The sequence below is a fragment of the Panicum virgatum genome, chromosome 9K (assembly GCF_016808335.1).
Source record: "Panicum virgatum strain AP13 chromosome 9K, P.virgatum_v5, whole genome shotgun sequence".
Taxonomy (NCBI): domain Eukaryota; kingdom Viridiplantae; phylum Streptophyta; class Magnoliopsida; order Poales; family Poaceae; genus Panicum; species Panicum virgatum.
In genome coordinates this window covers 26,781,260-26,796,975 of record NC_053144.1, presented here as the reverse complement: position 1 = coordinate 26,796,975, position 15,716 = coordinate 26,781,260, and positions in this window count along the sequence as shown.

The following is a 15,716-nucleotide window of genomic DNA, read 5'->3' as shown; positions in this document are numbered from 1 at the left end:
GGATATTTTTATTGTTTCTAACAAAGGATCTTTTCCTCACTTTTCTGGGCAGTGCTAAAGCTGTGCATGAGCCAATTACCTGGGTTGTGTTGTCGGTCGAAACCCACCGGCGAGTAGCGACAGGCAACACGAAGAGCCGGGAGGTCGCCGGGGCGCTGGCAGGCACTGCTCCCTCGTCAACGGCCCGCAATTCCAGCACACGCCGCGGCTTATGAAGACGCAGGGCATGGCACCTAACCTATACCCGATCAGGAAGGTGCGAACGTGCTTGCAACGATTTGCCTGCATACACAAACACATGGAAACGTAAGTCCGAGCCGTGGTCGGCTCCCTGGGACGACTCTTGCATCGGCTTTAAAGAGCCGATCGAGTCCCAGTGTCAGATTGGATCTGCATCTATCCGGATATTGATAAATAAAGCAAATAAGTGTAAAGCTGCTTCAATTAAATCTAACTAATCTAATCCACGACGGTAAAAGCTTCACTGCTAGATCGGAACATCCTACACGTGATTGGGCCTAATGAATGTATTAAATAACTAAACCTTAACCAGAATAGAGGCCTAAGAACAAGCCAAAGCCAATTCCCCGGATCAATTCCCATGTTAAGACTAAGGCAAAGCATCTAATAAATCACCGGATCATCCAATCCGTTTGCAAGGCCTAACCTAGCAGATATCACGCCAACTCTTATGTACAAGAGCAAACCGTAACAGATTGGATCTACTAGACGGAAAAGAAGTAGGGTGTTATCTCCGTGCAACTAATTCTACACAACAAGAACTAGCATAGGATTGAAACGTGACTGCATGAAAAACAACATGATATTCGTAGGTGATAAGCAACAAAGAACAATAGATCTACTAAAAGCCATGCTACGAACATCAGGATAACTAGCATTACTCGCCATAAAAAACGCTTCAGTACGAGTAATACCAAGGTAAAAGCAAGAACAACGCTGCCCTGATCGCAAGAAGCGATCAGGGCAGCATGGCGCTTACTTGGATGAAACCCTAGAATTAGGGGTGGCGATGCGCCGAGAGTTGTTGATTGCGAGACATGATGACGTTCTTCTTTTCTACGAATAACATAGGGTACATATTTATAGTCCGGAGACATAGGAAACAATCTAAACTAATGTGTCCATATCGGACTTTATCTCTAACTCAATCTGAACTAAATCTAAGGATACATGGCCCACATGGCCCAAATACTCACGCAGGAGTCGATTCGTAAGCCTTCTTCAATCTCTTCATTAAGCCCAACTCACTCACGGCCCATTAATTAACCCTGTTAATTTATGGCGATAACACATGCCCCCTGGTTTTGGCAATGATAATTCCAAAACCACTCAGTCGCATCATCTTCCCGTTAATGCTCATTAAAAACTGCTGCAACCACCAAGGAAGACGCAACGTCTCTGCATCTGGCTCCTCGTAGAATGTGAAACTACCGATCCATCTTCCATCTTTCTACTATTTAACCTCACCCCGAATCGGCTCTTTTCACGGCAAACTCATCTTCCTCCCAAGCCAAGTAGCACAGAAGAACCCCAATCCTCCAGCAACCAGTAGCCATGGCGATCTCCTCCTCTTCCGGCTCCAACTCGTTTAGAGATTCTTCCTCCTCCTCTTCTCCTTCTTCTTCTTCCCTCTCCGCTTCTTCCATCGACTCCATCCCGGAGAGCCGAGAGTCGACTCCTGAGTGGGATCCGACAGCAACGTACGAGGCGCTGGCTCCTCTGCACTGGGATGCAGAGGAGTTCGACTTCGGGACCGTCTCTGAAGAGGACGAGCCCGAGACCGAGGGGGAAGACCTCCAACTCCTGTTCCAGGAGTTTGAGAGCGGCGACGAAGAAGACCCCTCTTTGGATGGAGCCGATTCCTCCTTGGAAGAGGATATTGGCTCCTTCTCCAGTGACAAACCGATGGGCGGAAAGCCCTTCCGGTTCCTCGGGTCCTCCGAGGAGGACAGCGAGGAAGAGAACAGCGGCAGCGACGGTCGGAGCAGCGACTTCGGGTCTGAAGACAGCAGCAGCGCCTTCGACAGCGACGACGACGACGACGACGACGACGACGACAGCGACGACGACGGAGATGCGCCGGCCCGGAGCCCCAAACGCCGTAGGTACTAGGTACCTACGAGCAGTAGATGTAGTTCTGTAGGAGTAGGATTGTAAAGCCGAAGGATTATTCCTTTATCAAATCGGCTTTTTCCTTGTAAAAACCTTTCCTTTTAATGAAGTCAATTTCCTTCAATTCTACGTGTTTGATTTGTTTTCCAAAAAGCCGATGGCAACGCATCAGGCTTCTATAAATATCCAAGAGCCGACGAAATTCAAATTAGAAGCAACCCGCACAAGAGTAGAGTATCACTTCCACCTTGAACCGAACTCGAAACAAACTCTCAAATTCGAGCGTAATTCGAAAACCCAGCTCTACAAATTCGAGCAAGAACTTCTCCAAGCATCCGGAATTCGAATCAGAGCCCACAGCAACCAAACCCTAATTCAACAGATCTGAACCATGGCAGACTCTGCAGCTCAGATAACAAATTCTGCAATCGATGATGTGGCAATCTGCAGCCTGAAGGTAACATCCAGCCCAATTCTTCTAACTTTCTTCAGCTTATTAAGCCTCTGAACAAATCAAACTCTGAAACATGACACCATATGTAAATTTCTGAATCTCTGAACTTCAGGTGTCAGACATCCTTCTGCCGCATCCTTCTAATCCAAAATCTTTCTGTCTTGGTCCACGAGCTTACAAAAATCCCACAGATTTAATCTCTTGTGAAGCAAATAGGATTCCTTTCGTGAGTCAAAACATTGATTTGAACCTCTGGGCCGACTGCTTAAGAGCCTGGCCTAACCCTCCTGAGAGCTAGATTACATGGTACAACAGAGTAGCGAAAGCTTATATGCCCTTGTGGCAGGAATTGAACATAGTCGATGCACTTAGCTTATCATTATCTCCTCTTGACAAAGATGAAAATCTTCTGAAAACCATCGGCTATTTTTGGTCTGATGCCCTGAACTGTTTCTGCTTTGGCCACAGTCCCATGACCCCTACTCCGCTAGATGTAACCATGATCACTGGCCTAGACATTGGATCTCCTAATCCAGCTGCCCACAAAATGGCAGAAGTCCCCTTTAAACTTTCATCCAAGGCAAATTGCACAAACTGGGGCACTTACATGAACCAGCACATGAAAACAAGAGGTCCAGTGACTGAAAAGGAACACACAGCCTTCTTAAATCTTTGGTTAGAACATTTCATCTTCTGTGGACCTTCTTTAGCTCCAACTAAGAATTATCTTCCCTTGGCCTACCATCTGGCCCATGGCAACCGCACTGGCCTAGGTAAACTTTTCCTTGGAGAAACCTACAGATATCTCTATTTGATGACATCTAACTTGCTTAACCAAAAGAAACTGAGAACTGGAGGCCCTTGGTGGTTTATTCAGTTGTGGGCACAACTGTACTTTCAGCACCAGATCCCAAACTTTCAAGGCCTGACCAAGAATTCCTTTCCTGATGAGAGTGGCAAACCAATTAGATGTACTAGTTATGGCCAAGCCTTATTCAGCCTCCCCGACAGCAAACTGAATCCAACAGATGCAGCAAACTGGTTCAGAGTTTTCTATAAAGGCTTAGAGAATCCCCTTTATTTTCCATTCACTGAATCTGAAACTTTTGAGAACCCAACTGCCTTCAGACTAGATAGCTTTGCCGATGATAACAGCACTCGGCATCTGTATTCTTTAATGACCCGACCTGGTTTCCTCCCTATTGGCATGAGTACTTCCAATAGAATTATCAAACCAGGCTATGAAACCTATCAACCAGTCATAGCAGGTCGGCAAGTTGGCTTAGGACAAGTCCCTCCCCACTTCCATATTAACCACTTGGTGGAGAGTAGAGCCGATCTGCCTGATGGTCTCACCAGCTCAAGATGCTACAGCCTGTTTGACAACCTCCACATTCCAACACCAGCCGATTTGTCCTTCATTTCCTCTTCAATCGGCTTTAACACTTGGTGGGAAATGTGGAAAACTCACATTTTCAGAAGAGCTTTAGGCCCTCTACTGCAGCAAATTGATCCTGAATATGTAATCCCCGAGGAAGAGGTACTGAATCTGTGCACTTTATCCCTTCTGAGTCCTCTATCCTTTTACTTGCCTAATCCTTGCTCACCTCGATTATAGCAACAAGATGGTCCAGCACCTGTGACCAGTAATGGGGAACCATTCCACTTTCTTCCAACTGCTCCTGATGTCCTCTTTTGCAAGGGATCACCATCAATGAAGAAAGTAATAATGGCTATTCAGCCAGACTTACACCAGTCGGCTTCTAAATGAAGACAAACTTCTGCAAGTGCTGCCCCCCGAGTGCCAACTAAGAAAAGGAAGATGATCACGAGGCGAGTCATCAAGAAATCAGCACAAGCTTCCCCGAGTCCATCAGAGTCTAACACCAACCAGGTAACTCATTTTTTTCCAAAACCTCTTCTTTATTGCATACACATATACTCTGGTTGACTGTAATTTTATTTCCAGGACGCAACTGAAGATATCCTTGAAACTAGTAGCCTAGCACAACACGAAGTCATCGTTCATGAAGCTGACACTGGAGCAACTGAAACTTCAAATGCTCTGACGGATGTGCATGACGAACAGGCTGACATAGTCAAAGCCCCTGTTGTCACCTCCAATCCAACCGGATCGGCTACACCTGAACCGATCATCACTTCTTGTTCAGAACAGGTAACTTTTATGAGCCGATTTAAAATCAGCTGAATACCCCATTAATGCACTTCGTTCCCAACTAATCTTCATCGTATCGGCAGGGCTTCAATATTTCAGACCTTCTCTCCTTTGACCCAGCATCAATGGGTCTGAATGCACCGAATGCAGAAGTGCAGCCACAACAGCAACCGATTACAATTACAAATCAGCTTCAGAATATCAAGGACCTGCTCTCTGCTCCAATTACTGCTCTAGTTGGTGATTCCAGTGAAATAAAGAACATCTTCAAGTAAATAGAATCCCAACTCCCGGAGCCATTGCAAATCAAGCTTTGGCTAGCCAGCAATCTTCCATTCTTCCGGATAGAAGTGAATAGAGCACAATAAAGAATAGAAGCACGTCGTTCTCAAATTTCTCTGAAAGCCGACATTGCTCAAAAGTGCAAGGCCCTCAATCAGAAAAAGGCAACTATAGATATCAAAGCTGACGTGTCTGCCAACATGAACCGACTCGACCTCCTGAATAAAGAATTGGCAGAACTTGAAGAAAAGGTTCGTACCACCAAGAAACTCATCCAGGCCGAGGAAGCTTCTATTGCAAACTCCAAGCAAAAAACCCAGGAAATAGCCGAGCAGATACAAGCAGAGTCTGCAGAGATAAGCACCTTGAGTCAGCAGATAGTAACAGGCGATGACAAGGATGACGAAGCAATCATAGCACGAGCAGACGCTGTCCGCACAGAAGCCATCCATGCCATAGTAGAATTCCTAAATCAATAGATAGGCTCAAGAAACTTTTAGTATTGCCTGTTAACCTGAAACTTGTAACTGTTTTAAAACATCTTAAGTAGATGGTCGCACATCGGCTGTCTCACTTCTCATATATTATCTCTTTTTTCTTACTGGCCAACTCAACGTGTTGGCCTCTCATGATTGTTTTTTACTGGCCAACTCAACGTGTTGGCCTTTTATGATATTTTTCTTACTGGCCAACTCAATGTGTTGGCCTATTATACTGCAGCCAGATGGATTTCATCGGCTTTTGTCATTCACCCTCCCACATGCTCGGGAAATATTTATTGAGGTGCTGGTCATTGACAGCCATAGGAAACTTGACACCATCCAAACTAGGTCTCCAACCTGGAATTCTTTCGGCCTGACCTTTTTGTTATATGCACGAGCAACTTTAGCCTTATTTTCCTTAATCTTCTCCAACGACCAAAGTCTTAGCTCTGTAAGATCCTCCACATTATCGGTCATCAAGGCTGCATACTGTTCAGCCGATAGATCATTCTGAAACTCAACACGTCTCGATCCGGCCGTAATCTCCCATGGTAACACAGCATCTTGACCGTAAACCAAATGGTATGGTGACGTCTTGATGGATCCGTGACTTGAAATACGATATGCCCACAAAGCCTCTGACAACACCTCATGCCAGCGCCTAGGATATTCATCGATCTTCCTTTTGATCAGCTTGATCAGGCTCTGGTTGGATGCTTCAGCTTGTCCATTAGCCTGGGCATAATATGGAGATGATCTGATCAGCTTGAACCCCGTGTCATCGGCAAATTTTCTGAATTCCTCCGATATAAAGACCGATCCTCCATCGGTCGTAATGGTCTGAGGGGTCCCAAACCTATGAATGATGTGCACTTTAACGAAATTGATCACATCTTTTGATGCCACCGACCTCATGGGTACTGCCTCCACCCATTTTGTGAAATAATCCATAACAGCTAGCACCCATTGGTGACCTTTGCTAGATGGTGGATTAATCTGGCCAATCATATCCATGGCCCAACCCCTGAACGGCCATGGCTTAATAATAGGATTCATTACTGAAGCCGGTACCATCTGAATCTTGCCGAATTTCTGACATGCCTGACATCCCTTGTAATATTTAAAACAATCCTCAAGCATGGCAGGCCAGTAATATCCCGATCGCCTAATCAGCCACTTCATCTTATGAGCCGATTGATGAGTACCGCAAGCTCCTTCATGAACCTCATGCAAGAGCCGATTCGACTCCGAAGGCCCCAAACATTTAAGCAGCAATCCTTCCAAAGTCCTGTAGAACATGTCGTCCCCTATCAAAACATACTTCATAGCTTTGAGCCTTATCCTTTCTGGGTGCCCCCCGAGCTGAATCCTTCAAATAATTGAAGATATCGGCTCTCCAGTCTCCAGGTTCTAGAAAATGAACCTCTACATCGACCCCGTCGGTCGTTTCCTTGTATCCAGAAGCCATCTATGCCAAATCATTGGCTTCATTATTCAAAGTCCTCCGTATCCAGTGGATATTAATGTATCTGAATTGCGACATCAACTCACGGCATTGCATCCATATCGAAAAAGAGCCTCGCTCTCACATTTATATTCTTCCGTGAGCTGAGAAATCACAAGCTTCGAATCCCCAAATATTTCCACTGCTTCTGCACCAGCTTCCAAGAGTAATTCCATTCCCTTGCGAACGGCTTCATATTCTACCAAATTATTGGTGCATGGGGCAGTCATCCTGATGGAAAAAGAGTAAGTCCCCCCTCGAGGTGACACCAACAGAATTCCCACGCCGCACCCATCATCACAAGCCGATCCATCAAAGACCATGGCCCAGGCACGTACAAAAATTGCAGATACATCAGTGTTGACTCTGTCTGCAATGAGATCCGCCAGTGCCTGCCCCTTGACCGCCTTTGCAGGTTGATATCGGATATCGAATTCTGACAATGCAAACATCCATTTTCCCAGTCGGCCTTTCAGAATAGGAGCCGACAACATATGCTTGATGACATCCGATTTACATATGACAATTGTTTCCGCCGAGAGCAAAATATGTTGAAGCTTTGTACATGTAAAGAATAAAAAAAGACAAAGCTTTTCGATCTCAGGATACCTGGTCTCGGCGTCCAACATGCGCCTGCTGAGGTAGAAGACAACCCTCTCTTGGTCGTCATGCTTCTGTATCAGAACCGACGCGATGGAAGTATCACCCACGGACAAGTACACGTAGAAAGGCATGTCTTGCCGTGGAGGAACCAAAACTGGAGGCTTCGACAAATATTCCTTGATTTCGTCGAAAGCTTCCTGCTGATCTGCCCCCAGTGAAATTCATCATCAGACTTGATCTTCACCAAACCCATGAACGGCTCGATATGCCCAGACAGATTGGATATAAATCGTCTGACAAAGTTGATTTTGCCTATGAGTTTCTGTAGTTCCTTCTTTGTAGTGGGCGGTTTCATTGTTTTTACCGCTTCCTGACTCTTCAAGCCGATCTCGATTCCCCGCACATGCACCAGGAATCCTAAGAACTGACCGGCTGACACGCCAAAGGCACATTTCTTTGGGTTCATTTTGAGCCCAAACTTCCGAGTTCGCTCCAAGACCTTACGCAGATCTTCCAGACGCCCCCCAGCTGACATGGACTTGACCGCGACATCATCAATGTAAATTTCTACCAGCTTGTCGATGAGATCATGAAAAATGTAATTCATGGCACGTTGGTACGTTGCACCGGCATTTTTCAATCCAAAGGTCATAACCAAGTACTCGAACAAGCCGACGGCACCTGGTACTCTGAATGCAGTCTTGCTTATGTCTTCTAGGGCCATGAAGATCTGGTTGTAGCCAGCGTTACCATCCATAAAACTGAGCATTTTGTGGCTAGCAGCGGCGTTGATCAATGTTTCGGCCACGGGCATCGGATATTCATCCTTTGGCGTTGCTTTGTTGAGGTCTCTGATGTCCATGCAGACTCTCCATCAGCCATCCTTCTTCTGTACAGGGACCACACTAGAGATCCACTCTGCGTACCTGCATGACCTGATGAACCCTGCGTCCAACATCTTTTGCACCTCTTTCTTGACCTCCTCTAGGACTTCAGCCTTCATCTGCCTTGCTCATTGTTGAAATGGCCGAAATCCTTTCTTAAGCGGGAGCTGATGTTCAATGATGCTTCTATCCAGACCGGGCATCTCAGTATAATCCCATGCGAAACAATCCTGGTATTCCCTCAAGAGTGCAATCATCGGCTCACGCAGACTCGGGTCTAGCTTCTTGCTGATAAATGTTGGTCGCGGCTTATCCCCAGGACCAATATCGACTTCCTCCAAATCATCAGCTGATGTAAACCCGTACCCCAACTTGCCATCACCTGTTAAATCGACTGTGGATGCAGGCGACTCATCATCATCTGCTATGTCGACAGCAAACACGGGGAGATGACAAAAGAAAATTTTCGGCCGACCGCACGGGCCGGCAGTCTCTGTATTACTCTTTGGAACTGAATGCACATTAACTGGCCAACTAACGGAACAAGCCATTGTTTGTACATGATGTAACAACTTTAACTCCAAACATATATTACTCATTTTTTGGGGCCGGTCGCTAGGACCAGACTCTCTAATCTTGCTGGATTTCGTAGCTTGCCAGGATGTGTCTACTCTGTGAGGCCGGTTGATAAGACCAGCCTCAGCCCGTTTTTTGTCGCTTCGATCCGATCACAATCTTCCAGCGCGATCCCAGAGATCGGCTCTTGCCCTTCCGTATCCCAGGCGTTCATGTCCGCAAGCGAAACCTCGCTGGAATCATCTGCATGGACCACCTCCACCTCATCGCCATCCCACTGGACGAAACACTGGTGCATCGTGGAAGGAACACAACAATTTGCATGAATCCAGTCCCTCCCAAGCAGCACTGTGTATGTACTCTTGCTGTTGACGATGAAGAACAAGGTTGGGACGGTCTTGCGGCCAACTGTCAATTCCACATTGAGGACACCCTTCGCCTCTGACAGTTGACCGTTGAAATCATTGAGCATGACATTGGCCTTGATGAGATCAGCAGTAGAATGACCCAATCGGCGCAGCACCGAGTACGGCATCAGGTTGACTGCGGCGCCAGTGTCGACCAACATCCTGTTCACAGGCTTGCCATCGATGAAGCCCTTAAGATACAATCCCTTCATGTGCTTGTAGCTTTTCTCCTTGGGCTTCTCAAAGATGATCGGCTGTGGACCGAGATCCAGCTGTGCAATGGCCAATTCCTCCGGTTGGGATGCCCGAAACTCCGACGGGAGCACGAACACCATGTTCACATCAGTCGATAGCTTGTCATCGGCTCTTGGCTGCTTGGGGTGCCACTCCCTCCTTGGAGGGCGCCTCTCCTCCCTTCGCGGTCACCTGACTTGCTCCGCGAGATCCGGACGCGCTTTCTTCAGCACGTCAAGGTACTTTGTTTCCGCCTCTTCGAGATTGCGTAGGCGCTGCACTCTGCGCTTCTGTGATCGGCTGAGCCTGTCAGGACACCACCGTGGACGATGATAGTTGTCTTCTTCTTCTGGCTCGGGATCATCCCTGGATGGCCGCCTCACATGCTCATCATGACGTGTCCTGGGCCCTAAGCGCTGGAACACTGATGTATCACCTTGCTGGCATCCCTGAGGCCTGCACTCCAAGCAATCATCTATAGTAGGCAATCGGCTCATGCCGGAATTCCAACAGTACCTGAAGAACGGGCAATGCCAGTGGTCTCGTATAGCCTGGCGTCTCCCTAGCGTCCTCCCTGTGCGGTGTTCGTACTCATCTTCTTCCGATTCGTATCGGCGGCGCAACTTGTACTGATACTGGTATTTTTCCAGAAGCCGATTAGAAGCTGGGAGCTGATTGTGGATGTGACGCACTTGCTCTTCAGTCACATGTTGTCGTTCCAGATCATGTTCATCCTGGGGCCGTTTGCCAGAAGCGGCCTCTCTCCTCTGCTCATCACGGTGGCGCATGGGTCCCGCCATGTTGATCTGAAACGCCAAATTCTGGCCCTCAGTTCCAAGATCCGAAAGCTCTACCACGTTAGCTTGTGGGAACGGTTGACTGTCCACTTTCATTGTGTGTTGGGCCAGAATTAATCGGCCTTGCTCGATAGCCGATTGGATCTGCCGACGTAGCTCTTTACAGTCATTTGTGGCATGGGTGAATGAGTGGTGCCACTTGCAGTACAGCCTCCCCTGCAGCTCTTGTGCCATCGGCAGCTTGTGACTCTCTGGGAGCTTCAACTGTTTCTCCTTGAGCAGTAAGTCGAATATCTACTCTGCCTTGGCCACGTCAAAGTCAAAGCCCTTCACAAGCCCCTTCTGTTTGACCCATTTGCACGGGACGGGGTTTGCCCCCCGGGTCCACTCTGCCACAGCCACTTCTTGTTCCCCGCCAGAATCATCAAAATCACTAGCTTGGGCCATATTAACATGGCGCTTGAACTTTTCTTGGTACAGATTAGGGTGGTAGTGTTCATATGCTGTAATCTTCTGCACCATGTGTACCAGCGAGGAAAATTCCAACTGAAAAGCCAGATCCTTGATCGGCTTGGCGAGTCCCAAAACAGCCAAATCAACTGCCTCCTTCTCTGTGATGCGTGATGTGTAGCATCGATTCTTGACCTCTCGGAAGCGCTGCACGTACTCTGAAACACTTTCACCTCGCTTCTGCCTGACTTGAGCGAGGTCGGCAATCCCGGCTTCAGCAGCTTCTGAATGATACTGGTTGTGAAACTGATCTTCCAGCTGCCTCCAAGTTCGGACCGAATCTGGAGGCAATGATGTGTACCATCCAAAAGCTGAACCTGTGAGAGACAGGGAGAAGAAACGGACCCTCAGAGGATCCGATACTGAGATCATCCCAAGCTGCGTCAGGCATCGGCTCACATGCTCAATGGAGCTAGCTCCTTCTGATCCGCTGAATTTGGTGAACTCCGGAAGCCGATACTTGGGTGGCAACGGGATCAAATCATAGTCACTTGGATACGGCTTGGAATAGCCGATCGCCTTTCTCTTGGGCAGAATGCCAAATTGGTCCCTTAGTATTGCACTGATCTGCTCCACAATAAGAACTCCTGGGGCCGAGGGCTCAGCACTCGGCCCGGTAGCATACTTTGCAAGCCATGTTTGTTTCTCTGCGTCTGCTCCTGAGGCTCCTGTACCCACCAGCTGCCCCGTGCATGTTGGGCTGATGTTGTCAGGTATGTACACGCACGTGTAGCCGTGCGGGATCTCTTTGGGCAGCTCGCTCAGGAACTGTCCTTCTCCAGGGTCACCGTCGATCTTGTAGACGACATAGATCGGCGAACTCTGTTGTCCTGCTGCTGCGAGTGAATATGGCAATGGCGGCCTAGACTGGAGCGAGGCCTCTCCCCTGTGACTCCCCAAGACTGGTCCTGACGGGGAGTACTGGTTCTTGATCACCTCCTGGACAACGCAATGTGCCACGCGCTTAAGCTCGTTCACCAGGCTCTCTGAGTGCCGATGAAGCGCGTGAGCCACCATATAGTTCATCTCCTGGCGTAGGCACAGACAGATCAACGTTGTCGAGAGCGCCCTCTGGTGAGAACCCCTTCCACCTGATGCCATGGTTGCGGGTCCTCTCGAAAGAGCCGATGAGATCGGCTTCGAACTGAGCTTTGACCTCATCATATTTTAGCTTGTGTTCTGGAGTCAGCTCTTCATATGTGACAGGTTTGGTGACCGGCGGAACCGGTGCTTGGTCCTGAGCCCCTGTCATCTCTGCAGTGGGCGTTGTTGTTGATGAAGGTCCCACCGGGTGTGCCGGAATGTGTTGTCGGTCGAAACCCACCGGCGAGTAATGACAGGCAACACGAAGAGCCGAGAGGTCGCCGGGGCGCTGGCAGGCACTGCTTCCCTCGGCAACGGCCCGCAATTCCAGCACACGCCGCGGCTTATGAAGACGTAGGGCGTGCCACCTGACCTATACCCGATCAGGAAGGTGTGAACGTGCTTGCAACGATTTGCCTGCATACACAAACACGTGGAAACGTAAGTCCGAGCCGTGGTCGGCTCCCTGGGACGACTCTTGCATCGGCTTTAATGAGCCGATCGAGTCCCAGTGTCAGATTGGATCTGCATCTATCCGGATATTGATAAATAAAGCAAATAAGTGTAAAGTTGCTTCAATTAAATCTAACTAATCTAATCCACGACGGTAAAAGCTTCACCGCTAGATCGGAACATCCTACACGTGATTGGGCCTAATGAACGTATTAAATTACTAAACCTTAACCAGAATAGAGGCCTAAGAACAAGCCAAAGCCAATTCCCGGATCAATTCCCTGTTAAGACTAAGGCAAAGCATCTAATACATCACCGGATCATCCAATCCGTTTGCAAGGCCTAACATAGCAAACCGTAACAGATTGGATCTACTAGACGGAAAAGAAGCAGGGTGTTAGCTCCGTGCAACTAATTCTACACAACAAGAACTAGCATAGGATTGAAACGTGACTGCACGAAAAACAACATGATATTCGTAGATGATAAGCAACAAAGCACAATAGATCTACTAAAAGCCATGCTACGAACATCAGGATAACTAGCATTACTTGCCATCAAAAACGTTTCAGTACGAGTAATATCAAGGTAAAAGCAAGAACAACGCTGCCCTGATCGCAAGAAGCGATCAGGGCAGCATGACGCTTACTTGGATGAAACCCTAGAATTAGGGGTGGCGATGCGCCGAGAGTTGTTGATTGCGAGAAGTGATGACGTTCTTCTTTTCTACGAATAACATAGGGTACATATTTATAGTCCGGAGACTTGGGAAACAATCTAAACTAATGTGTCCATATCGGACTTTATCTCTAACTCAATCTAAACTAAATCTAAGGATACATGGACCAAATGCTCACGCAGGAGCCGATTCGTAAGACTTCTTCAATCTCTTTATTAAGCCCAACTCACTCACGGCCCATTAATTAACCCTGTTAATTTATGGCGATAACAGGTTGATAATGCAAGCTCCTCTCAACAGAAAAAAGCTGCTGAACAGAAGAAAGTGTCTGAAATCTTGAACCTCAATCCATTTGAGTGCCAGGTACTATTGTTACTACACAATTTCATATGTGCTGTCCCTCTGATCATAGCATCTTTACTATTAGTTTCTCTTGTGCAGAAAAATGAATTTTTGGTTACAGTTACAGTGAAGAAAATTGACAGCTCATGGTGGTATAATGCATGCAAAAAATATATGAAAACAGCTAAGCGTCATGGTGATTCATACAAGTGCACTAATCCTAAATGCAATGCCATTGGTGTGCCCACTCAGAGGTAAGTTTTTGACTATTACTTTTCTCTCTTTATTTACTATATGTTCAGGCTATCTTCTAATAAATCTAACTTTGCAGGTTCAAGTTATCCATACTTGCTGGAGACGAGACGGGTGCCACTGATCTCATTCTCTTTGGATGTCAAGCTCAGCGATTTGTCAAAAAAAAAAATAACCGATACCCTTGTTGCTGATAACCCAGTTGGTTTCATCCTAGATGAACTTCCAGGGCTTCTTGAAAGAACTTTCACATTGAGTGTCAGTTTTACAGACAGCACAACAGACTCAGATAGTATCACCTTTCAAGTTAATGCAGTGGTGGGAGAGGTGAATGATGGTGGTGCTGTCATTCCAGGAACACCAACAGCATTCCATACATCATCTACCATGTTCTCAGGAAGTGCAGGCACCAGCTTGAACAACACTGGCAATACATTGTCTGAAACCTCTTTGCCTGTTGCTCCTGAAGCTAGCCTTGCATCAAGCACCACACCAACCAAAGCAGCGTTGGATGGTTCTGCCACGGCCAACACTCCACAGAGTAAAAGGAATAAAACTCCTGATCAGGTAATGCACTCTTTACTGTTATTGCAGCTGCATCTAGCATTCCATGTCAGATACTTTTTAGCCCCAATAACTAGAAAACTAAAACTGCATCCGTACACTTATTTAGACTGAAATGTAGCAAGTGAATGACGTTGTTCCCTTCAGTAGCCTTCCTTTCTAATTTTGGTATATCTTTACACAGGATAAGGCCTTGGCTGCTGCTGATGATGCACCTGGTAATTCCTCTACAGAGACACAGAAAAGGACTACAAAGAAAAGGTATCCCCACCAGCAACCCCTGTTTTTTTTTACTTCCACCAGTTGGTTATTGAACATAAAACTCATGTATTTCTAGGTCCAATCCATCCCCCACCAAGGAAGTTGCTAAGAAGCTATTTACTGGTGAAGAAACTGCAGATGGAAGTGGTGGCAGTGACAATGGTGCAGCCACCTCTGATCAGAACAGGTACCTAGCTACTTTCATCAATCTCCTGCATGTGACAGACCAGAGTAGTGTACAACTCTTGCAACTGAGATGTTTGTTGCATTCATACTCTCAAATAGGATCAGTTACACCAGCAGAAAGTGATGTTGCCTAGCTTATGACTATTTAGTACCTCATCTGATATGTGAACAGTTGAGGGATTTTAAGGGTAAAATCATTTGAGTTGCATGATTACCCCATAGCATAATCTGAATAATGGTTTAGTTAACTGAGCATAATGTTATGTTTTTATGAGAAGGAAAATGAGATCAGCAAGGCATATAACCACATAATATCAGCTAATCAAAGTGGCCAGGTGAGATAACTTAAACAAAATACATTAACAAGACACAGTGTTACTATTTTGTTGATCTTTTTAATTAGTAACCCGACTAGTTACATGGACAAGACACATGCTAAACATTAAATCATTATCCTTTTGCAGTCCAAGCAAGGATGTATGAGCAGTGAAGCTCATGTTGCTTTTGTCTCTACCAGTTGCAGCCAGCTTTTTGGTGCCCTTCATCTCGGGCAAAAAGAGTCCAATGCATGGGACCTAGAGTCTGCATTGACCTCAATCTGCAAACTGTGTAGCAGGGTGATTAACTTTTGGTGCCAGTTAGTATTCAAAGCTACCCGCTAGGTTGTTTGGTAGCTATGCATACTTGCTGTTACATGTAGATTAGTGGTGCTCGGATGTGCTGTAATATTGATGCTAAATGCCGAACAGACACCTGATGATAGGTTAGATTCATGCTGGATGTAACCATGGTGATCGGATGTACTGTGATGCTGATGACTGAAATGCCGGATAGACACTTGATGGATGTGATAG